This window comes from Alexandromys fortis, unplaced genomic scaffold (genome assembly GCF_014885135.2).
Source record: "Alexandromys fortis isolate MF-2015 unplaced genomic scaffold, M_Fortis_MF-2015_v1.1 scaffold_48, whole genome shotgun sequence".
Classification (NCBI taxonomy): domain Eukaryota; kingdom Metazoa; phylum Chordata; class Mammalia; order Rodentia; family Cricetidae; genus Alexandromys; species Alexandromys fortis.
Genome location: NW_026067947.1, coordinates 3,182,103 through 3,207,572, shown reverse-complemented (window position 1 = coordinate 3,207,572; position 25,470 = coordinate 3,182,103). Strand labels below are relative to the sequence as shown.

General features: G+C 44.4%; 1 protein-coding gene across 8 annotated transcripts in view; it reads left to right on the top strand.

The window, feature by feature from the left end:
- Positions 1 to 25,470, top strand: part of Foxp1 (forkhead box P1) — a 622,100-nt gene that overhangs the window by 247,637 nt on the left and 348,993 nt on the right. For all 8 annotated transcript variants that reach the window (XM_050149366.1, XM_050149370.1, XM_050149375.1 and 5 more), the window contains one exon: positions 24,815 to 24,881. The gene's annotated coding sequence lies outside the window, so the exon portion shown is untranslated. The remainder of the gene's footprint in view (positions 1 to 24,814; positions 24,882 to 25,470) is intronic.

Here is a 25,470-nt window from a genome sequence, read left to right as displayed (position 1 = left end):
GCTAGCTGGCAAGCAAACCCCAAGGTCTGTCTTTCTCCATCGCTCCAGCCTTTGGATTACAAGTTCAGTCATCATGCCTGCCTGGCTCTTTCAAATTGGTTTTATGTTTTTCAAGATGTACTTTATTTTGAAGCTATGTTTGGGTATGTGTATCTGTGTGTGGGTATGTGCTTGTGACTGCAGTGCCTAGGAAGCTAGTACAGGGAATCTGATGCCCTGGAATGAAAGTTACATGCAGTTGTTAGCTACCTGTGATGGTTTCAATAAGATGTTCCCCTTCGTTCAAGGCATTTGAACTATGGGGACAGTTAGTTCCCAGTTTGTGATGCTGTTTGAGAGCTTTAGGAGGTGTGGCCTTGCTCAAGGAAGTATGGCAGTGGGGGCAGACCTTGCGCTTTCAAAGCCTCCTGCCCTTCCCAGTTTACTTTCTTTGCTTCCTGTTTGTGTTTTAAGATATGGGCTCTCAGCTTGCTGTTCTAGCGACCATGCCCCCCCCCCCCCCGCCGCTTCCGCACTTCCTCCCTATGATGGACTCTTATCCCTCTAGAACCAGAAGTCTAAATAAATCCTTCCTATTATTAGTTGCCTTGGTTTTTGTGTTTTACTACAGCATTGGGAAAGTAATTAAGACACTGCCCACCATGAGTGCTAGCTGTCAGAATCTGCTCCTCTGCAGGAGAAGTCATGTGCTTGCTCTTCAGGCTGAGCCTTTCCAGCTACTTATGAAACTCAGACCCCCAAGCCTGAGTGACAAGCACTTTCCCGCAGAGCTGTCTCCCCGACTTGGATGCAGTGTACATAGAGTTTCTGCTTCCTAGAGTTGCATCTCACTTTCGTTTGAGGTTTTCTTTTTGCTGTTGAGAAATTGAAACCCAGGAAGCGCATTGGTCCTTTCAGACTGTGCACCTAGCATGGGGGTCTTGGATCCCAAGCCTGTGTCTGTTGACAATGCCAGATAGAGAAGTCATTAGTATTGAGTCAACTCTGAGTTCAGTGCAGAGCTCAGAGCGCATGTCCTGCTATTGTTCCCACAGGTGGAACCTTTAAGTGCAATCCTTTACGTACCAGATTCTGTAAGCGCTCTCTGGAAAGCTTTCTGTGTCTTCCCTTGGGTCCTGACTTCTCCGAGCACCGTCCACCCTAATCCAAGCTGAGCATCTTTAATCTCAAAGTGTGAACCCCAATGCTTCCAGATCAGAAGCGTTTTCAGTGCTCACTCGAAACCACAAGTAGAATGGACTTGATCTCATGTGACAGATCGTAGTCCCAAGTCAAGCACCTTAAAGATAGTGTATACCATTTCTTTCTGACTGGGTGTTTATGAATGACACTTGAATCTCTGTTTTATATTTGGATACCAACTTAAAGATAACTCCTTGTATATGTGCAAATATTCTAAATTAGAAATGAAATCCAAACAAGATAGTGAAGGCAGCTCAGCCGGGTCTGCTCAGACTCCGCCTTTTCCAGTTTCCTGGACTAGCAGGTGCTCTCAGGAACGTGGTGGGCGCCACTTCTAAACATCCCCTGGATGCATCTTTCCTTGTAGACTTCTTTTGTGGGATCTGTGAACTGCATTCCGCCACCCAACTCCCGCCACCGGCTAGCATTACCCGAAATAACAACACACAAATTGTATTCTTTTAAACACTGCTTGGCCCATTATATCTAGCCTCTTCTCTGCTAACTCTCGCACCTGGACTAACCCATTTCTAATAATGTGTGTAGCACCACAAGGTGGGCTTACCAGGAAGATTCCAGCCTACATCCATCCTGGGTCGGAGCTTTATCGCGTGTTCTCTGGAGAAGTGTGGCATTGCGTCTGGGAGAGGGGAGCATGGCCTCTGCTCCAGAGAACAGAGTTGTCGAGTCTGAGCTCACTTCCTCTTCCTCCCAGCATTCTGTTCTGTTTACTCCACTCACCTATGTTTTAACCTATAAGGGCCAAACAGTTTCTATATTACTTAACCAATGAAATCAGCAGATTGATATATGACACTCCCACATCAGACTTCAGTTTACCTAATCTTAGTTACACTGACACAGAGTAGCAGTGGATTATAGTTTACCTCTTCTCTTTTGTATGTATGTGTGTCCTTATGCCATGCATGTGGAGACCAGAGGGACAACAGGAGTCTGTTCTCTTCTTCCTCCGTGTGGATTACACTTTGGTTTTGCAGAGAGACCTTCACCCCCTGAACGATCTCTCCAGCCCTGTATCCCGCTTCTTCTTGCTGCTTATATTTTCCGGGTCACCTTCACTTTGTCTTAGAAGCATCCCCTAGAAATGTCTACTGACCGCTGCCTTGCTTTGTATTGTGGTTTTGGATGTGACATGGGAGGTCCTGAGTCTCTTGGTGGCACCTCTGCTCTACCCCGTTCTGGTATGTCTTCATCCTAGCTTAACCTCAGTCCTGGTTATTTGTCATCTGCATTGGTTTTCAACCCTAACTGCACCCTGTCGCCTGGAGATTTTGAAACCACTGAGATCTGGGACTCATGCCCAGAAACAGACTTAATTCACTTGGGGTAAGGGCTATGCCATCAGCATTTTTCATAGCTTTGTGGAGGGGTTCTTGTGTCTGTCTCTAGAGGTGACAGCCTCTGCTCAACTTTGTCAGCATGGGTAGCCCCGTGTTAAACTCTATCACCACTTCCCTGTCCCTCTTTCCTGGGTCAAGTCCAGACCCCTGGTGGATTTGTGATGTCTTGTGATTGAATGCTGACCTCTCCAGCTGTTTGGTCTCTGGCTTCTGGTGCCACATATATCAGCTGGCAGCTCTTTTCTTCTAGTGGTTTACCCCCAACTTGGAACACCCCCTTGCGCGTGTCATCCTCCATGGATTTTTTTTCTCCCACCAGGGGAAAACAAAGCCTATGGATGATTGAAGGATGCCCCACCCAGTAGGGATCCTCTCTGTTGCCTGGTTACCTACAGTGTATAGAATGGTCCTACTTGTTCTTTACAGTCCCCTGCTAGTCCAGCGCTGGCGTGCAGTGCTGTGTAGTTTAGAACAGCTTCCGTGTCAATACTGTCCAACACACTAGTTGCTCTCCGTAACTCAACAGGAGCTGAGTGTTTAGCTTGGTCTGGTTTGAATTAATTTAAGTGTGACTAGTGACTACTATTTTGGCCAGCCTCCGTCTAAATTCTCAGCTATTTTAGGGCAGGGGCCAACTGTCAATCATATTCAGGAAATGTGTTTACTAAACACTAGATGAGTGCCTGACTGATGTAGGTGTTGATGTTGTGGCTCCTGCTTGTAATTCCAGCAGTGTTTAGACCAAAGCCAGAGGATTCTCAGTTTGAGGTCAGTCCGGATATGATGAGATCTTGTGTAAAACAAAAAAAAGTTGCCTTCTCTTATTATACATGCTTCCGTATCACACATAAATAAATCCTGTAATATAAAACAGATAACCATGTTGGACCATTGCATGGGTCTTATTATTCCGTTAATGAGATGAAGAAATCAAAGATCACAGAAAAAAAATGGCTCACTCACTTCCTCATCTCCAGAAATAAGATTAGAGTATGTCCTCCAGTTGCCTTTACTCCCACCGAAAGCAACACCTTTCTTTTGGTGTGTCTGGTTCCGGATCTCTATGCAGAGTCCGCAAGGCTGCTGCGGAGGTTGGCCTCTACTCTACATTTGCTAACTTAAGAGATGCAGTTGCTTGAGTCTAGGGTGGCTTCTGACTGACAGTAGCTTTTTTAGTTCAGTGGCATTCCCAGATCTTCCAAAGATGAGAGGGCACTGGTGTGGTCACTGGCAGCTCCTGTGGCTTTGCAGGCTGTCTGTTAAGTAAAGTTGGAGTGGCTCGAGGAGGGTCTGTGGCGGTGTTATTAAAGCTGAAGTTAAGCAGACCACAGTTCAGAAGAAAAGGCATTACAGCTCATCTCAGACCTTAATGCAAAGTTGTCATATAACCGGAAAGCAGGCGGAGGGGGTCCAGAGTTTAAATTAGGGTGCTGTTAGTAGAGGGAGGGTAATTACATTTTTGGTGCATAGCGAATCTCAATTGGTCGATTAGATTAAATTCTTATAGCTTCCCCACTCATTCTATTTCCTCTCCACCGTGTTAGGAACAATAAGGTGATTTCACTTCGAGGCAGTGTAGGGAGTTCTGTTCAAATTCTATCTCAGTCATTCACATAAATATCAGCCATGATCCATTTCTTCTATCTTCAGAGGCATGAGCAAATACTATGCAGACATGATCTGCTTGACTGCACTCCGTTGAACATTTGTGGCAAAGGGCACAAGGATGGAGAGCGTTGGTTTTATGCAGGAACCAAAGAAAGAAAATTGATGTTAACTTTGTTTACCAGAGTTCTTCAGTGCTATTCATTATGGTTTGTGAAGCTCTTTCTATACACTGGGCATGCTAGACAGGGGAGACACCACTGCCGTTGATAGGAAATGGACTCATTCCTATCCACATGCACGCTGCAGGTATCGACTAGCTGAAGAGACCTGATTTAAAGCATAAATGGGGGGGGGCTTCTGATAGGGAGGGGCATTTACAGCATTGTTACACGGGACTGGTAGACCTCTCTAGCCAGAGGGGCAAAGCTGTATGGTGATAGGCTAGACCTGTGTGGGGCCTGGAGATGAGAGCTTGCAGAGTGTGCATGTGTATCAACTTGTGACAGAACGGAACTTAAAGAGAGTCACAAAAAGGTTCTGCAGGTGCCAAGATCTTCAAAGCCTCTGGACATTTCAGCTGCAGCCTCCACGTTTAGGGAGCCAAGCACTGTTTTAGGCAATGTGGCATATGAATTCAACCTTCAATATTAAGTATTATCATATCGACTCAGTGGCTAAGAGCACTTGCTGCTTTTGCAGAGGACTCAGGTCCAGTTCCCAGCACCCGCATGGCAGCTCACAACTTTCTTGTGCTTCTGTGAGCATCAGCAGGCACATACATGGTCCACCTACTTAGATGCAAGCAAAATGCACACAAAAAGGAAATTTCAGTGGTCTGTAAGAGTGAAGGTGCTTGGGACTCTGATGTATACTTTTAAAAATTATTCTAATATCAAAAAAATTAAAGTATGGAGTATTCTAAGGTTGATAATGTAGGATGCTTTAGGGCAGCTATTTCCGAATGGAATGAGTTTTGAGGTCTTTGGTTTACGAGATTTCGTTGTTTTCTAGATGGGTGGCTTTAAAGGAGCTGATCTAACAGTCTGGAAGAATCTTTGGATGTAATGTAGGTGTCCCTGTGAAATAGTCCGTGATAGGCCCAAGAGTCTCAGAGGAAATGGAGAAGAGAATGGGTCTCTGTCTGGCTGCCTCCATGTCCCTGCATCCACAGTGGACCATGGTGTGGGACTTCACCATCCCTGATCAGTGAAGAACACACAAGGCCCATGACCTGAAGGCCCCCAGCCTTCCAATGCAAGGGGTTGATTCTTTGCAAGACCGTGCTATGCATTTGGCCCCTGATGGCACAGGTGCCCCAAAGATTATGAAGCAGAGATCCAGTTGGCATTAGTCAGCCATGTCCTTTGTGTGGGGCATCATCTATAAGAACATGGCAGTACTCAGTAGCGTTGGGTATGTAGTCTTCATATGACCACCACACACAGTGCTGACACCAGCCAATATAATCTGAAGTCTGGGACAGTGGGAAAGACTCACCTACCGAGAGCTTTTGAGTTCCCACCCTCAGAGAAAGGGAATGATCAGACTAGATCCTAAGAAAGGAGAGTGGCGCTGAGGCTGTTGAGTTTGTGAAGTCAGGCGAGCTGCAGTGCTTGGTTCTCGTCATTGCCCGGATGTGGCAGTGTTTGCTGAGGGAGAGCCTGTGGAAGAAAGAGGGTAGAGACGGGAATGCTGAACAAGACAGCAATAATGGAGAAGCCTTGTCAGAGGGAGACCATTGGAGAGAAGGTCCGTTTTGGAAGAAGGGGTGTCAACTCGGTTGAGTAGAGTACATCAACATAATCCAGAGTGACTGGGAACTGGAAAACACAATCAGTGGTGTCCTGATGAGTGATGAGAGGAAGGGAACTAAGTAGACTTAGGGAACAGAGACAGGTAGCTCTCCTGAGAAGTTTCTAAGAGTCGGGCGAGGGAGATGGACCATTTAATAAGTGCTTTCTGGGAAAGTATGGAGATCAGTGTTTGATCGCCAGGAACTCACATTAAAACCAAACCAAACCAACCCATCAAAAAACTCATCACAAACCGCCAACAAACAGGCTCGTTGGCAACATCTGTCTTTAATCCCTGTGCTAGGGAGTCAGAAGGAAGAGGACTCTGGCTTTGCTGCTCAACCAGCCTAAGCCACATTGTCGAGCTCTCCATTAAGTGAGACACCTGCCTCAAAACATTAGATGAAAGTCTAGTCTTCAAGCAAGATACCCAATATTGCTCTCTGGGCGCCACACACAATGGATACGCATGCACACTCATATGTACTCATGTGTATGTATGGACATGTTGAGAGAGAAAATTCTCAAGGTGCGGGAAGGTGATGTGGGATTGAGAGGATTATTTTATTTCAGAGCAGAACAAGAATTACAGAGTTACATCAAACTGCTTCCTTTTTTTTTAATATTTATTTATTTATTATGTATATAATATTATGTCTGTGTGTATGTCTGCAGGCCAGAAGAGGGCACCAGACCCCATCACAAATGGTTGTGAGCCACCATGTGGTTGCTGGGAATTGAACTCAGGACCTTTGGAAGAGCAGGCAATGCTCTTAACCTCTGAGCCATCTCTCCAGCCCAGAAGTTTTTGGTACACAAACAAGAGAAGCTATACAAATGAAGATAGTTAGAGTAGACATTAGATACAGGCTCAAATCAGCATAAATCTGAAAGACTAAGAATCAACAGGTACAGCTAACCTTTCCCTTCCTCACCATGCATGTAACTGGCAGTCTGCCATCTGAAGCTGCTAACATGTCAGCTTTTCCTTTCATTCCTCCATTTCCTTTATAGTATTTTTGNTGTATGTCTGCAAGCCAGAAGAGGGCACCAGACCTCATTCCAGATGGTTGTGAGCCACCATGTGGTTGCCGGAAATTGAACTCAAGACCTTTGGAAGAGCAGGCAATGCTCTTAACCACTGAGCCATCTCTCCAGCCCCCAAACTGCTTCTTAAGCCATACTCAGAAACCGTTAAAACTTACATTGGGTGCTTTTTAAACTGACATTTAGTTTGCATGAAGTTAGAGGTGTTTCAGAGGTAAGCATAGGGTTGGAGAATGGCTCAGTGGTTTGAAGAGCACTGGCTGTTCTTCCAAAGGTTCTGAGTTCAATTCCCAGCACCCAGATGTTGGCCCACAACCATCTGTTTGAGATCTGGTGCCCTCTTCTGGTCTGCAGGCATACATGAAGGCCGAACACTGTATACATATTAAATAAATAAATCTTTTTTTCTTTAAAAAAAAAAAGAGGTAACCATGGAGTATTTTAGAAGCAGGTCAGTGGCATTTACACATGACAGGATTTCTGGTGTTTTGGTTTGGTTTTGTGTTTTTCAAGACATGGTGTTTCTAAGAACTCAGAGATCCACCTGCCTCTGCCTCCTAAGTGCTAGGATTAAAGGTATATGACACAATGTCTGACCAGCCACCCAACAAATCTTTAAGATCCACGAACAAGAGCAACACTGCCCTGTACTCGGAGGCTTTTTGCATTAAGATTCACTGCTGTAAAAGTATTTATTGATGTAAAACATTTAGTAGATGTGTCAAAGTCCCTATCCTGACAAAGACGCCTATCTAAACGGAAAAGGGAAACAAGTCTTGATGCCTAGGCTAGCCGGTAGTCTAGAAAATTCCACCCTGGCTACATTGCCAGTCCCCTCAATCCCCCCATCAACCGTGGGGAATACAGTCATTTTGAAATGTTTCTGCCCTCCCCTCTTTGGGGTGCCAGTAATTCTATCCTTTTTATGGCCGTCCCCCTCATCCCTAGATTTGTGTGTGCCTTCCTAATGGAACGCCTCTCCACCCCCAGGAACCATGTTAATTTACGGTGTATTTTGGTATTCCACGGGGTGAGTGATGGGGAGCAAACACCACTTCTCTTTGTTTCGCTCTTTCTCGCTCTGAAGAGCTTTTTACTACCGGGTCCTTGACATCTCCCACCTTACCGTGTCTTCCAGTTATCTTTCACTGGACCCATTTCGTCCATTAGCTGTATTCTAATCACCTCAGGACGGTCAGATTTACAGGCAGCCCATGAGAGAGAAAACACACAAAGCCAGCCTGCCTTTCCTGATGTTCAGCAGCAGCCTCCCTCTGAATACTGGGAAAGTTTATTTGCTTTCTCGGAGGGTGCGCTAAGTGATTTTGCAGTTGGAGTGCTGCGGCCTTCCAGCACTTAGGCTTGCATTTATTAAATAAATTTGTTCTCTAACTCAAGTGTTAAGTGTGTATGATGAAACCTCAAAGCCGATTTCGGTGATTGCAATGTGCAAATATTTTTTAAATTATGTAATTAAATAGGACTTGGCCTTCGAGGTCCACCAAAGTAATTTATTAATTGAATCTGATTTAATTGTATGTTATTTTCGTTTATTCAAGGGAAGAGCCCTGCCTCTCTTACTGAGATAGGGACCTCTTGTGTGCCTTGCCACTAGAAGCCTAGAGATCCTCTCCAAGAAGTCTTTAGCACCCAGTGAAATATTAACCAGAGAGGGCTCAATCCCCTGTCCCTGAAGTTGTGTTTGGATGCCCGAGTCTTGGTGGTTTCAAAGGAAAAAGGAAAGAAAACAAAACCTTGTGCAGTAGAGTTATTGTGATCTGCGGTGTTTATTGTTAGGTTATTTTTACAGGGAGTCACTTCTTTCTTTTAAATTGTTCTCAGGGTTACTAGCCTGAAAAGAAAAGCTCCTTTAATTCAGTGTCTGCAACATCTCGCCGAGACCAAAGCCGTGCCGTATCTGTTTCCTTCAAATGTCGTTTTAAAGGTATTGTGGTTTCGGAGCGGCAGGTTTGAATGAAAAGTATGTAAACTTAGCCGCTCTTGCTCATATCATTTTTATACTCTCATGTCAGGCCAGAAGGCTGCTCTACCCTGATTTTTCACTGTGTATTAGGTCTAGGTAGTTTTTTTTCCTCTTTGGAAACATATGTTCTTTGGGATGTGTCATAGTCAATGCCTAAGAAAACGACAATGGGGAGGGCTGCCAAAATGGCCTTAGTTGAGTATTGTGTTTGGAGGGCAATTAACTAAAACGGAACTAACTTTTAAGGAGAATGGGGGGGGGGGACCTCACATCTGTGTTTTAAGAAATGAAAGAATTCAGCCACACTATATCAAGTCATGTGAAAAAACAGGCGCTTTGAGAAGCCAAAGTTGTTTTCCCAAAAGGAAAATATTTTTTTGTTGCTATTAAATATAGTTTATATTGCTACTTTGGAACTTTTTTTTTCCAGTGGGGCCATTTACTTAAGCTCTTAGTTACTATTACTGTATAGAGACGTCTTTGTCTTCCAAGCCTACTTTTGTGAATTCTCATTTACTATGTGGTTGTGCCTAAGTATTTCTTCAGACCATGTGGTACCACACACCTGATAGGGTGACAGTATGGCGTCATAGCAGCCAGCAGAGTGTGTGGGTGACCTTCAAGTCATGGTGGCATAGAAGGTCTTCGAGGTCGGCAGAAGCAGGCATCATGGGGGTTCTCGCCCTCCCATGCATTCCGGCACATAGGGCTCAGTGCTACTGTGGGCACGGAAGATGAATGAATGATAGAGAGATACGCACTCTTCTCACTGATTCTGAAAACAGAGTAGGATGTTCGAGCTGTTAGAATTGCCGTGGTGAATATGATCTAGTACACACATTGTTCATTCTTCTAGGTGCCCGGGATCTCTCTTTGAGAACTACTTGGCAGTGTAGTATTTCTTCCTGGCTTCTAAAACAAAATTACACATAGCTAAGTGGCGTCTCCGTCACAAGGAGCCTGCATGGGGATGGGGAGGGACTTCTCCTTCCAGCTGCGGATTCCTGCTGGGTCTCAGAACAGAAGCCTTTCTATTGCCTTCTAATGGATTCTTCTACTTCACTCTATTGCCTTTTTGTTTGTTTTTTTTTTGAAACATGATTTCTCTGTGTCACAGCCCTAGTTATCCTGGAAAACTCACACTGTAGACCAGGTTGGCCTCGAAATCACAGAGATCTGCCTGCCTCTGTCTCTCAAGTGCTGCCATTAAAGGCGTGCGCCACCACCGCCCGGCCATCCTATTGCCTCTTGATAACGGAGCCCCTTCTCTACTTCAGACCTGTATGGATTAAGATGAATTTTTTGGGGGAACAAAATGAGAGGCAAATACGGGATGCTAGGAAAATAGAGGTGAATGACTGTAGAATCTTGCCTTCCATACACAGGCCTGGCACACACAGTCTGTGACATGTGTGACTCCTCTCTCTGCTCTCTGAGCTCTCTGGGTCAAAGGGCCTCATTCCTAAATGCTGTACTTACACAACTGCCATTTCCAATGACTGTCTTCCCAATATCCTTTTCTGTGTCATTGGGAGTCAGAGGCTAATGACCCTATTCTTGGTGTTTGGGTCCCCACAAGCTCCACAGAAACTGTGGCCAATGAGGAAGTGGCTTGTCAAGACCCTCAGAGGGTACCATTCAACCCTACTCGCTGCCTGTTCTTTCCTGTCCGATTTCCCCATCTGAGCTTGATCATCCTTAAAAGTCTGAGACATACTTTTGCAGGAAAAATCTGGTTTAGTCACAAAAGACACACTGCATTTTTTGAATTCATCCCAAATCAGTTCTTGGTGTATGTATAATACACGTTTGTTATTGACAAAACTTAGCAAGGGGATTTCTGATTAAGTGCATCTTCGTTTTCTATTTTTTAAAATGATTTATTTATTATGTATACAGTGTTCTGTCTGCACATATGCCTATAGGCCAGAAGAGGGTACCAGATTTCATTATAGATGGTTATGATCTACCATGTGGTTTCTGGGAATCGAACTCAGGGCCTCTGGAAGAGAAAACAATGCTCTTAACCATTGAGCCATCTCTCCAGCCTTTTAAAAAATATTTATTTATTTATCATGTATACAGTATTTATTCTGTCTGCATGTATGCCTGCAGGCTAGAAGAGGGTATCAGGCCTCTTTACAGATGGTTGTGAGCCACCATGTGCTTGCTGGGAATTGAACTCAGGACCTTTGGAAGAGCAGGCAATGCTCTTAACCACTGAGCCATCTCTCCAGCCCTCATTTTCTTATCTTGAGGCATGTTGTGCTCTTTTTGCCCCCTCTTTTCCCTCTTCCACCACCAGCACCACCATCACCATCATCATCATCAATCACTGACACAGTCTTGAGATGTGAGGAGAGAATTCTGTGGTAAGGCACATGGAAGGGTGTCCAGTGTGCAGAATGCCTTAGCAGTTAAATGAAAGACTGGTTCATATGAAAAGGCTTGTTTCTGTGTGGAAAATATGAGCACCCCCCCTTTTTTTACGTGGACCAGGTGTGGATTAGTGCCCTGAACCTTTTCCCCTGCCATATTCCTGCTGGTAATTCTTCTGAGGCATAGTTCAGCCAAGTCAAAGAAGCGTGCTATTAAAGGTGAGCTGAAAGGCATTTAAAACATAAACAAACTGCTTAAGATCCTAAATCAGCAACAGAACCTATACACATAGACTTGAACCATGCAAGAAAATGTGTTCCGGTGCTTCAGGTTCCAGACCAGATTCCTCCCCTGCCTCCTCTGAAGAGCTCCCCTAAGTCCTTCTGGGTCATTTGGGGGACAGGCAGCCTCCACTAGCCTTCATCATAACTCCTTTCTCACTGATGAATTGCCTCTACCGAAGTGGGTGAGACCCAAATAGAGGTCTTTGACTCTTTGGTTAACGTTGCGAAGAAAAAACAAGAACTCTGACTTCTTTTAGCCCTTTGTGTGCAAGCACGCAAGCTTTGCTTTCCAGCCTGTGGTGTGCCAGGCAGCCAGAAATAATTAACAGCCTGTAGAAATAAAGTGCACAAAGTTTTAGGTTAAGTTAAGGTAACCCTGATCAGTGACTGATCCTTTATTAATAACTTTCTTGAGGTGTCAGGCCCTTTGTTCTTATTCATGCATTTGTTCCTCAAAAGTGTGTGATGAACTGTAATTAGAGCCCATTTTATGCACAGGCACACTGAGGGATAGAGAACTTGAAACAACTTGTTTGGGCTCTCATGGTAATGAAACAGCTGAACTGAGTTTTGAACCTAGGCACTTGAAACTGAGCTGGTAAGGCCTAAACCATTCCAGCTTCATCTATACTGGATGCCGTGGTTTTATGTAGTATCTGTCTTCCTTGAAGCAGCCCAAGGAGGAGTTAGGAAGCAGAAGCATTGGTCCTCCACACCTCCAGCCTTGCTTTCTTTTTGTCATTTTTCTCTAGCTTTCCTACATGTCATTGTGGTGTTAGCTCAGTTCTAGCCCCACAGGCTTGTAGCCCAGTGTATTCCTCTCCCTTGGTGATTGTCGGCTTTCCGTGTGGTTGTGAGACTGTGGAAGGGCGTTCTCTTATGCTGAATTTCAAATATGGCTGGGATCGCGGCTGTTCTTGAGGTAACTTCTCTTTCCCCCTCCTCCCTCCACTTCTGCCCCTTCCTCTTTTCATTTGTTTTTGAGACCAGTTCTTGCTATGTAGCTAGGTCTTATGAGAACTTGGGGTCCTTCTACCCCCGCCTCCCCAGCTGCGGAATCATGGATGTGCTATCATGTCCTTATCTTCTCTCAGTTCACCTCTGTGTGTGTGCTCTGTTTGTGTTCCTGTCTATTCATGTGCATGTCCAAGTACACATGGCTGTGTGTTGAGGTCGGAGGTCGATGCCTCGTGTGTCCCCTAAGCACTCTCCCAATGAAAGAGCCTCTCTCTTTGAATTGGGAACACACAGATTTCGTTGGTTTTTCTGGCCTGAGCACCCTGGTCTCATTTTTGTCACTGCCTTCCCAGCAGTGTGGTTGAAGTACTGCCTACCTCTGTGCCTTGCTTTTTTTACCTAAGTATTAGGGATTTGAACTCAAATCTTTAATGCTTCTTGGCAAGCACTTTCCTGACTGAACTGTCTTCCTAGCTACCTTGCCTCTCTTTGGGAGAGTAATCAATTCCTTTCTAAAGTAACTTTAAGCCCACATTCACCAGCCTGGACATAGCGCTGTTCAACATCTTAGAGACAGACTCTGAGGGACTCACCTTCCCCACCTTTTTAATGCTTTCTGTGGCAGAAAAGGTGGTGGGTTTGGCACCAGCCTCATCTACAGCTTTTCTTGAAGACCTATGCTAGCAGGTCCAAGTCGCCTGGCCATTTCAGCTGTTCTTGTAGGCACTGTCACTTTACATACTAGAGAAACAGAGTCATATGTAGAAGGCTGTGCCAGGCTTGTGTCCAAGGTCCTTTCTCTTTGACCAAATTTGTAGGATATTTGGGGAAACTGTATGCTCACCAAGGTGACAGTTTCCTTAATGTCTTTGTTAAACTTAGCATCTTGAAAATGTCAGCTCCTTTCTAGCCAGGGCATTTCAGAGTATGTTCTCGTGGGAGATGGAAGTGAGCTTCAGAAACACCAAGGCGTGGGTCAGAGTTGAGCATAGACAGGGGCCGAGAACTGCAGATGTCAGGGGAACCAGGAAGAGAGGCATGGGAAGGGAATGGGTTGACAGAGTGCCAGGAACAGTTGCCTCATCACTTGGGATTTCTCTGGTGACCAAGAATTTGGTTTATATGTTCGGGTCACTCATAGACACTTGGGGGTACATTTCTGCCAAGTTTCACAGTTGAGAGACCACTAAAGGGAAAACTCATAGTATTTAGAGGTAGTTATTTTGGGGAGAGGAGACTTGGGAGTCTTTCTGGCCATGCAGGGAAGGCACATGGCTTTATTCATGAGTGTAAACATGCTTACAAGATTTAGCTGTAGAATCACTTCTGCTGGAATGAGGTACGGGGATGCTTTTCTGCAGCTCACGAGCTGGTTTCCATTGTTCCCTTGTTTTTCACTGTCCTTGTCCCACGGAGAGCTGCTGTTTACCCCCTGGGATACAAAATGAAAGTCAGATAATACCCCTACCTTCATGGAGTTTGTATATTGACATTTTATCCCCAAACCAAATGTACACTTAAGGTGAATCCCCTTGCTTTCTTTGTTCATTATACTTTACCTAAAAACCAAACCGAATTTGTTTCACTGCAGATGGGAGCCACTAAGAGCCAGATGTGCTCCTTGAGAGCTTGTTGTCAGGCTCCAGCTGTGCTAGCCTGGGTCTGGTAGGCAGCCCTGAGCTGTTTCTGCCAACTGGGGCCCAGACACTGGTACAGGCTTAAACAATTAGTTCAATACCTCATCCGGTGGCGGTGGCTGGTTTCACTGTGTGTGTCCAAGTGATGACCAGTGATGTGCACGGTCGAGACCTCTGTGAGTAGAAACACCCGGAACAGAACCAAATGTGACTTTGCTGAAGACCTAGGTCCTGAAAGTTCTTGTCCGTGGTCAGTTCCCTGTCTCCAGCTGCCCATGTAGGAAATCCAGGACCACCATAGAGCTGTCATGGCTCTTTATTATCTTGTTTTCCTCTTACCCCTGCTCCCCAAAGAGAGGTATCTATTGTGTTGATCTTATCCAAACAGAGGTTTCCATTAAAAGTCCTAATTTTCAATGTTTTGGAAACATCTGGATCCCTCAACACGTCTGGCTGGGATTTCACCTGCCCATACTTTTGTCATGCATGTAGGAATATCTCATAAGTCTAAAGTATCAGCCTACCGTGTGGAAACTTTCAAAAGTAAACTGGAGAGGATTTGTTTTAATGGCCAGCAGGTCTTGCTTGAACACAGGAGAATCTTGGGTTTGGGCGTTCTGTAGTCTAGCAAGTCTATGACTACATAATAGTTGTTAATAACTGTTCACAGACTAAGTCAGAAATGACTAGATCCCAATGAGGGGGTGTGTGTGATTGGATTTAAGGTGGCCAAGTCTAGCAATAAGCAGAAGGAAATGAGCCACACTTTTGTTCCCCCAAACGAAAGGCTCTAATTGTTATAACTTCAGTGTCGTATTTTTTTCTCACATGTGTCTGGGTAGAGACAGCTTCTAGCAGAAAGCACAAGATGGCAGAGGTGAAGTTTTTGCAGGTGCCTTTCTTGAAACTGAACCCCTAGATCCACATGACAATGGCTTTATCACAGTAAAATACTCAGAAGTTTTTCCAAGAAGTCCCACTGTGACTAGCGACAATAACAACAAAGTCACTGAAGTGGGGGGAATTCAGAATGTATGCATATATATAAAACCAACCTTAGCCTCCTGGCTGCCTTGTGTAAATTCACTGTGCAGGAAACATAAGTAAAGCCATTTGGTTTGTGGCATGGGTGTGGGCGGGCTCAGGGGGCGGGGATAAAGTTGAGGCATTGCTATAGTATGAGGAGAGCCAGATGGCTGCATTACACATCTTTTGTGTTCTTGTTTGCTTCTTAAAGCAGTTGCAGAATTTTGCCCTCAGCGATATTTTCTTCTTCGTGCCTTCGTGTTCTGCTATGAATTTACTTTTGTCAGAGTGCTTTGAAAGAAAAACCTTACTGGGGGTATAATTTATTTCTTTAGCTTACATTATGAACTTGTGAAGTCAACAGTGTGCTCATAGCAATATATATTTTTTTTAAATGTTAAGTGTGTTGGTAAATAGTAGCAGGATCAGCTTTTCTTTTTTCCTAAGTGGTGACTTCAAGCATATTTTCTATCAATTCCGGTGGAGATCTCTGTAAAGGATGCATGTGGAATTGATGATGCGCAGACGGAGGTGGATACGTAAAAAGATAAAGAGCGAGGTCTGATGAGAAACTTTCCCCATGGCTCACTACAGTCTCTCAGATTGTAGTTAACTATAGGGTTCTGTTGAAAACCTGACTTGGTTAGTGTTCAAGTTATTAAGAGTAGGTTAGTACAGGTTGATGAGTTTTGCCCAAGTGTGTGGTTGGCATGTATTAGAAAATTTATATCTCCCTATATTGTTATATGAAATTTATATAGAAATCTGTGTGCTTTATACTAAAAGCAAAGCATCTTTTAATGTCGTCGGTGGTGAAGGGTGTTTAACATGCTGTCATTACTTACAAAGACTGGCATTTTATACAGCCTTCATTTACCTCTCCTTGGATGGATGATGGTTTATTCTCCCATAGTATACAGGTTTGGAGTTTGAGTGGGGACCTACAGTCCCTGACTAGCAAACAGAAAACCTATAGTCCCATCCTTATTGAATTCCCTGTTAGTCACAAGTCCGAGGCAACCCCTTCCACTAATGAAGCCATTATAGGCATCGTATCCGATCGGCTCTTGAAATGTCTCAGTAAGTCTATCTTACAACGTTAAGAAGCTACTCGGCAGACTTAGAAGGTCCCCATCTGGACTGTGGAGTTCTTCACTGTGAGATGTTTTGCCTTTTTGAGATAGCTCTCGCGTTTCTTCATCTGTTCAGCCCAGAGAAGTGCATATGAAAAGTCAGTGACTCCAGATCCATCTGTTGTTATTATTTTCCGCTGATAATTGGCTTGAACAATGAAAAGCCTGTGTCTGGAGCCTTTGAAACTGTACACCCTGTTTATTTTCTGGAGCTCTAGCTGCCGTGGCCTCCCACCCTCCCCCTTCTTCCTCTCTCTAGGTCACAGCAAGTGGAGCTTGTGTGAGGATGACATCTTTGACTCTGTGCATCAGTACATGTCACTCAGCCCGGAGAGCTTGCATACGGATTTCTGTCCCAATCCCTGTCTGTGTCGTTGGCTCCTGTGTCTGAGAGCCTTCCAGCAATAAGCCCAGGCTGGGCTGCAATGCAGGGATCTCTTACCTGGGTTGTCGTCTTTATTTCACTGTCCTCATTAAAATATTAATTTAGAGTACAGTATCTAATACCTATGGAATCAGATGCCACGTCTAATTGTACAATATATTCAGTGTCATCGGGTTCACACACTACAGCTCATTAATACCGATTCCACCTTCCACACTTCCATTAGCTTACTCAATGTGCTGTGGGTGAGCTAGGAAACACAGCGGCCCACCCGAACTGCCCAAAGAGTTGTTAGAAGCAACACTGGGGTGGGCAGGAGCTTCTTCACAGTGGTAGATTGATTATATTTTTGTTCTGTGTCTTGCTTGATAAAGGGGAGACTGCTCTCATGTGTGGGTATCGGTGATCTTGGAAGGTCAGTTCAGGGGAAAAACGGTGAATAGACAGGAGTCTTGAGCTTCTCCAGGACCCATGCTTTGTTCTTTGGGATGTTGGGGATCTTTTTATTTGTTTTAGTTTCTTTAGTAGCTGTCATTGTCTATGTTTGAAGTAGGCCTTTGTTTTAATATTAAAAAATTCTTTAAAGGGTGGATCTTTTGTTTTTGCAGCAAAATATGAGGTGACACCCCTCTCTCCTGGGGCAGTGCTTTCTCAAAATCGTATACAACATGTACCATCGACACGTGCTGTAAAGCTGGATTGCTTCCCCACAGTTCTGTGTGGCTTACAACCAGATAACTGAACATAGTCCTTCCGTGTGTCATTTGAAATCATGTCAGACTGTAAAATCATTAGAAAGTGATTGGTGGCTGACAAGATGGCTCAGTGGGTAAAGATGCCTTCCCTAAGCTTGATGACATGAGTTCTGCTCCCTTCAGGAAGGAACCTTACAAGTTCCTGCATGTGTGCAAGCACACCCATGTAAATACATGTAGAAAAATTATTGTTAACATGTGGAATTAAAATTTCACATTTACCTTATAATTCAAAAACTGAAAAACAAAATGGAGGGAAAAATAATTAAGTTACTAAGACCAACAAGTTGCCAGAACCAGTCTGAGGAAGACATGGTAGAAAATTCCCAGCCTTCATATGTTTTTCCCTTTTGTTAAATTCCGGGGTTCTACAGACAAATTACATTGAGGTATGACATATTTTTTTCTGCAGAAATGGAGAAAATTGTTGACTGTAATTGCATTGTTTAATTGAAGTGATAAGTGGCCGAGGCCACTCACTTAAAAGCCCCCTTCCTAATATCTGGATAATGTTTTTCAATGAGCGGTCATGCATTGGTGACATTTGAAAGGCAGGCATTTGGGATGTACTTTGGGAAAGCTCCCATTAGTTTCCTTAAATGATTAGTGAGCTAAAGGATATTCTTAGTGAGTTAAGTGATATTCTGTGTACGTGTATTTATTTGTATTCTCTCTAGATAAGCATAAGTATTATTTCTGCGATTCTGGGCGGTTATACTCATATTCATATGTATATGTGAACCTCTGACTTATGTGTATTTTTATAAATATACACAAACTGTGCCTTGAGGGGTGTATAAAGTAACCTTAAACTGGGACTAAACCATAAGCTTCTTTAAAACCTTCCTTGATCATGGGCGGCTGAAGTACAGCCTGCAGTGGAACTTGGCCGAAGTGCTGTGTCCCAGCATGTTTTGGAAGTAGCTGGACATCCAAGTTTGTTCCTCAGTGCCACCCCCCAGAAGTGAATTCCTAATTACTGATGAACGTAGTTTATTTCAATTGTTAGCGTAGCAACATTCCATTTACAGGGAGGTCTCCGGGTTTAGTGGTGTCCCCTGGAACAGGCAGTGTCTCCTGACAGAGGAGGCTAGGTAGAAGGCACAGCGGGCGCCTGATTGAGCCAGTTGTTCATTTGCGGAGTGTTTGTGTTTATGCAAAGGGGCCTCTTCCTGCATATTTAATCTAGAGTAAGGCAGTGGCTTTGTTGTGTTTAGCCCACATACCTTCAGTCCTTCCTCACACTGCCGCCAGCCTGGGAACCCTGAGAGCCTGCAGGACTTGGCTTCCCACTGCCTGTAGTTTCTCCCTTACAAACTCTTGAACTTCGGTTTTGTCCTGCGAGAGACTCGCCTCTCCTGCCCCTAAGCTCTGCTGCCTCACCATGAATGGGTAAGTGTGTGCCAAGCCAAGCTGATACTTTTGTTTCATTTTGCAAGTGTTGAGAGGGCACTTTGCTGCCCTTCTCAGTGCCTACAGAAAGCTGCCCTGGTTCCTGGGCAGTTTTCCCTTGCCGGTTGCTTTGAAAGAGACCAACCAGTACAGGTGCCTCTTAGGGAAGGCAGCTGAATTTTGAACTGGTAGTGTGAGGCTCTTGGGGACAGGAAGGAATTAAAAAAGAAAAGGGAGAGGGCTAGCGCAGCTTGCCTGTTCTTGGTCCTAGCAAATCCTGTTTTGTAACTACCCTGCAGCTAGAGCTACCATTGTCTGGTGAGAGGCTTCACACAGTGTGTGAGGCTGAACTGCAGGAAAGCCGGCAAAACTCGGCTACTGTATTGTGATGTGGGGCCAGGGTCCTCCCCGAAGGTCTGTGCTCAGATCCGAGAGGTTTTCTTCTGTGGAAATCGAATCGTCTCCTCATTGATATTAATAGCACACATGAGAGGCTGGCCCTGACGCTCTGAGAGGCAGTGGAGAGGGAAGGAAATCTGATCTTGCTTGGGGGAAAATGACAGCCCCTTGGCTCTCTGGCAGAGGGGACATCTATCCGGGCTCAGTGGGTCTGCATAATGGCATCCTGGCTTAAGTGTTTGTTCAAGGAATTCTAATCTTGAGCTGTTTGTTTGACTATCTGGGGTCTGGCTACTCTTGTTGTTCTTTTACCGTCTTTAGAAAGCCCAAGCCATCATTTTTATTTTTAAGTGAATTAGAACACGACTCAGCAGTTGCTGCACTTGGATTACTCTGGGCAATTTGGGGATATTCCACTTTCTTTTCAGGGCAGAATGTTTATCATTTCAATTCAAGTTGTCAAAACAGATGAGGAGAACCATCCAAGGTTCATGTCCTGTATAAAGGTATTGCTGGATGCAGGGATTGGATCAAAACGAAGGCTTCTTTGCTTCTCCTCGACTGTTGTCTCATTTTGAGTAACTCCTTCCAACAGGAGAGTGTGCTGTTCCCCCGCAGGTTGGAAACAGGGAGAATTAAAATGAAATTCCATCAACCTTATTAAAATATGCGAGGGCTTGGGTCTTCTTGGGTACCAATCAGTCTAGAGACTTAGAAGCATTTATTAGCTGTGGGGCTGCTGAAGGTTTTTAATGATAAAATTACAAATATTCTAGCTAATTGTAAGTATATGACTTTTATACTCATTTTTTAAGAGGAAAAATACTTTTTTTTAATAAGGGGAAAGAAGTAAAGGCGTCAGAGCACCTTCTGTGATTAGCACTATTGTATTCTTAAATTTTGATTGATAGAGATAATAGTTTTCACATAAAAATACAGACAGGTACTTTAACTTTCCATGACAATAGCTATTTGCATTTCTTTTATCTTTTTGTTTAACATTTGTGGGGGTTGGGATGGATTTGATTATTAACTCTTATTGCACACTGAAGGCGAATCTAAAACAAAGGCTTTGTTAGCGCTTCAAAGGCAAAACAGCAAATATTGTTTTTGGGTTTCAACGTGCACAGGTTGTTAAAGGATACCTATAAAATATTTTCACATGACCGTGGCCAGGGTTTTACTTGAGTGGAAGGTAAAAGAGAATGAGTTTTCCAACTGAGACAGGCCCTTGGCTGTAGTTTTCCTGGGGGAACGCCAGCCAGCCTGGAGTGATGTCTTCCGCAATCCTCTGGGTTGCCTGTAGCCTGTAGCACATGGTTGCACTGTGTATGGGGTTTTCGAGTTTTGCCTACCAGAACAGATCCCCAAAGTTAGACTCTGTGCTGTTTCCCCAGAGGGAGAGAAAGGGCAGTAAAATGTTCCTCCCAGGGACAGGAGGGGGTTTGGACAATGACACAGTGGTGTGTGGCTGGTCATTTCTTTGATAGAGACCAGTAAAGGAAGTGTTGCCTTTATAAGCCAACTGCCATGGGTGTGTCTCAGGCCACCCCTGGCTGCAGAATGCCTGCGCGACACAGACACTTATTTCCCATGTCCTTCCTTCCTCCTTTCCCTTTTCATTCTCTACTCTGCTCCCCCTCACCCCTAGTTTTCTTTGTCTTTCTGCCTTCCCTCCTTTGAAATTTTCTTAAATCTGACTCAGTAGTTGAAGTTGTAGAGCACAGGGCTACGCTCTGGGGTTGATTTCAACGTGGATTTTCTTAAGTGTGGAAAATAAAGTGACTCTTGTGTTCAATCAGTCCAGCATGTGCCGATAGCCTTCTGTTTTCTAAGAAATCACTGGAAGATAAGACAGGAAAGCCAAAATGAGTTCAGACTGACGACTTAAAGAGGCAGTACTCCCTTGGAAACTGGCCCGTTTGGACCGATTTTCTCAAGGAAAGTCTCTGCTGTTCAGCAGGAGGATGTGGGAGTGTGGACGTTTGAGCCATGCTCTGTCCTTTAGGAAAGCACAGTGCTGAGTCCTGGGCCCTTGCACCTGCTAAACTGTCCCCTTTGCCATGGACCTGGAATGGCTTGGCTCACCTCGTGTCTCTGGTAAGACTGGCACACGGTGGCTTTTCCCCCAGCCTGTGCTGGATGGAGGCTGGAGAGAGATGATGGTGGTCACCCTTCAGCATCAGTTTGTGGTAACTGTGTATTGTGAAAGAGAGTTCTGGCCTCGCGGTGGGGATCGTTTATTGTAGCCGCTGTGAAAGGGAAAGGGGGAACTACTTGGAGCGTGAAAAATAGAAGGTATGCTGTTACTTTCCAGCCCTGTGAAGTGGGATCTCACCCGCTAACTTGGGCTTCAGTTCCAAGGAGCTATGCCAGCTGGCAGTTGCGTTTCATATCTCACAGATCCAGTGAGGGACAAAACCCAGAGTGCAGCCTGGATGCAGGATGGCAACCGCAGGGCACCGCACAGTGAACCGGTGGAGGAGGGAGGGCGGGGGAAGTAGAAAAAGAGGAAGCACTTGAGATATTGGGTTTCCAGCCCTACAGGTGGCAGGTGACGTGCAGGGGTTCAGCACAGCCTTTGTGGTCACCTTGTAGCCTCAGGTAAATAACACGGGCTGCAGTGAAGAGGCCTTGGAAAATTCTAGTTCATAGGATCTTTAATGGGAAAAAGAATGCCAGGAAGGAAAGTAATTTCTGTTTACCATATGCCTGGCTCACTTCTAACACAGAAAATCACTAGGGAAGTTCTTAAAAAGAGAAAAAGAAAACAACATGGCATCTGTGTGGTGGCAGCCTTTTAAAACCAGGCCTGAAAGGGAAGACAGTTCTTTTATACTGTATACGTGTGCGCGCGTGTGTGCGTGCATGTGTGTTTGTGTGCGCGAGTGTGTGTGTGAACTTAAAGGCTTTACACAATGGTTTAATTTGAGCTTTTGCGTTTGTGCTGCCGGCAGTCAGACAAGTAAATAGTCGATTGACTTGATCAGTAAAAGTACACAGTTTTAGGAATCGAAGTTCCATGCTTCGGGAAAAAGCAAGTTGCATCTTTTTCACTACGGTGGGTGATTTCTGATTCTCCCAAGCACGTACTGCTAGCGGCTCGGGCTTCAGTCCTAACCCCTTATTTTCTTTTCTTCTATATTGACACATTTCATTTAATTCCACGTGATGGCAAACAGCTGTTGAACTATTAATCTTGCTGCAGCAAAACTCAGAAAATACCATTTCAGATGGACTAGGCTAATGGATGCCTTCTTTCTAAAAAAGTAAAATCAACAGAAATAAATTAATGAGTGGTCAGATGTGCGTGTGCATTAAAATTTATGGAATGTGTTTTATATCTTACTGACGATACTTGACGCATAAGTGGAAATCAAACGTAGCCAGCTTTGCACTGCCTGGGTTTGTGTGTGGTAGCGTGGCCGTTGTCTAATTGTGCGGTTTCTCACTCTTCATGCTTTTATTTCCCTAGTGGAAAAAAAGACACGTACGTTACATTGAGGATCAACCAGTGTCTGGTTTTTGCCTCCACTCACTTATGAACTATGCTTTTTAGGCAGCTGTGTGAACAGAGAGACCTCACGCTTACCTGGAATTTGTTCTGTCGGTTCAGATGCAACACTAGAGATAGATAACTTTATTCAAAGTAGGCCTTTCAGCAGTTTTCTTTGGAAATTAAATTTTAATGAGGTCCAGTTGTTTGCCTTGCCTATATGATAGCAAATCTCATCTGCATTGCAAAGTCTAATACTATAGGCCCTTCTGCCAAACATGCAAAAATAGGCCCAGCTCAATAGATAAACATATAAATTAGTTTAAAGCACATGCATTGGAGTAAGTCTCCAGGAAAGGGGAGGGAGAAAGGGGCCTTCTTGATTTGGATTGAGCAGGGTCTGCCAGAGTTCACTTATTTTTTATTTAAGATTTGATGAATTCTGGTCGTGTAGCTAAGTGGTCAAGTGCTTGCCTAGCACGTGAGGGACCTTGAGTGTTGTCCCTCGGACTGCAAATAACAGTATAGTTTTAAAAGTTTTGATTTTTGGGAGCGCCATTTCTTGTGTAGGAGATGCTGTGTGCCTCAAGTGGAGTGGGGGTACCTCCCAGGCTCCTGGTCTGCCTTGAACATGTGATGGTAGCTGCGCTTTCTTGTTGCTGTTCGCTACGAAACAAGAAGGCAATCCTGAGTGGACGCATCAGCGGGAAGGCACACGGTTTTCATTTTCAGTTTGAATTGTTTTGTGTAAAAACAAAAAAAAAGGTTTGGGTACAAGTTGCAGGGCTGTCATTTTAAACTCCCGTGCTAGGGTTTTCCCCCACCTAAAAGGTAAAGATTTATGGTGAAAACCTCCAATTTCCTCTTAACAGTAAACACGAAAATTCTGATTTCACTCACGGCCTGCATCTTTTTTTCCAGTCAGCATGGCAAGAATCTGCATACCCCTTGTTTGTGGAAATGTCAGAGGTCGGCATGAAAGTGCCACTTCCCAGCCCTAGAAAAGGGAGAAGCCTTGGCCTTTCCCATTCAGGGCTGCCAGCAGAGGGTGAGCGGGGATCTGCTCCATTCCATACTCTACCGGGCAGTAGCAAAATGCTGTTAGCCAGCTAGTAACATGATAGGATCTCACCATCTCATATTCTAGTATTTCTTTAAGGAGGTGGGATGAACCCTGCACCTTCGCTACCATGGTCTAAATTAACAAGCTAATCTTTGTCTTTTTCACTTGGGCCATGTGCTGATTCTAGTTACTTGAACAGGAAGAGGCAGCTTCTGACATTTCTTACAAGGCACAGAGGAGTTTTGCTGAGGGGCGGTGGAGATGCGGAGGAGATGCGGAGGAGATGTGGGTTGAAATGTGTTCCTCACTTCCTTTGTGTTTTGGGAAGCTTGGTTTCATTTGTTTATTTCATGTGACATGAACCATTTTTATCTAATGTAGTGGATCTGGTAGAGATAGATGCTAAGTGCTAAATATTCTGTGAGCGGCTTTCAACAGCAATTAACCCCTTGCCCCTCCCCAAGTAGAAAATGGTGCCTTTAAAAAAAGAAAATTATTTTGAAACGTTCAGAGTGACAGAAAGCATCATGTCTGCAAGTGCAAGCTCACTTTCGGAGAGGAGAAAAATAAGCCTGATGCTTTAATGAAGTTAGAGATGCTGTGGACATGAACCAAACACACACATTCAAGTACCAGTCGGGTTTCCAAAAACAGAGGCCCGTGAGTCGTGTATTCTTCCACTCGAAAATGAATTATTAGATAACGAAGCAAGAAAGAGTTCTTAGGAAAAGTCGGAAGTGTTTCGTCTTCACTTTCCCTGTCCCTGTTGGGTTTATGGTCTTAGAGTGAAGATCCCAGCCTTGTTTCTGTGAACTGAGAAATCTCCGGGATGTGCAGTTAAACTCCTGGTCCTCTGGCTTGTGTGGATGCTGGACATTGTGAGATTCTCCTTGTCACTGGGATTGTGATGTGTTGTTTCTGTTTTGATTTCAGGGTGAGAAGTGACCTTTTGAGGTGACTATAACTGAAGATTGAATTACAGAAGCAAAAAAAAAATAAGGTAAAAATCATAGGTAATTGTTGGACTTGTAGCTAAAACTGTTTCGGCCTTTGGGACCTGGGATTTGGTCACTTCCTCTTCTGTTGATATGAACATGCATATAAACACGTGTGTCGATGTGCATGTGTGGCATGTGGGCAGAAACCTTTAAAAGATTAAAGATTCCCTTAAAGGAATAGCCAATCCATATTCTTTGTTCCCCCAAATAATATCATACTTTATTCCTCAGTTTGTTGAAGCTGAACTTTAATTAATTTTTGCTTGTATGTTTTACGGGCTTACAGCTAGAAAGGGCTTGCTCACATCACAGTGGTGGTTCATAAAAGTAACCTGCCTCAGACATGAGGAGCGCGCGTCCGTGCTCTGTGCTGCAGTGATGGCGTCCTATGGATGCTCATCTGCCGCCTTTCTAATCACCTTCTTTCAGGAATTAATAGTCAGGAGCCATAACAACAGGCCACTCTGGTGTCACTGCTTAGCAGTGTGGGGCACAGCCCTGAATGTCAGCACTGTGCTGTCTCATTTTCTTGACCTCACTTGGAAATCAAACGAGTACTTGGCTTTAAAATTCAAAGTTTTCAGAGAGCCT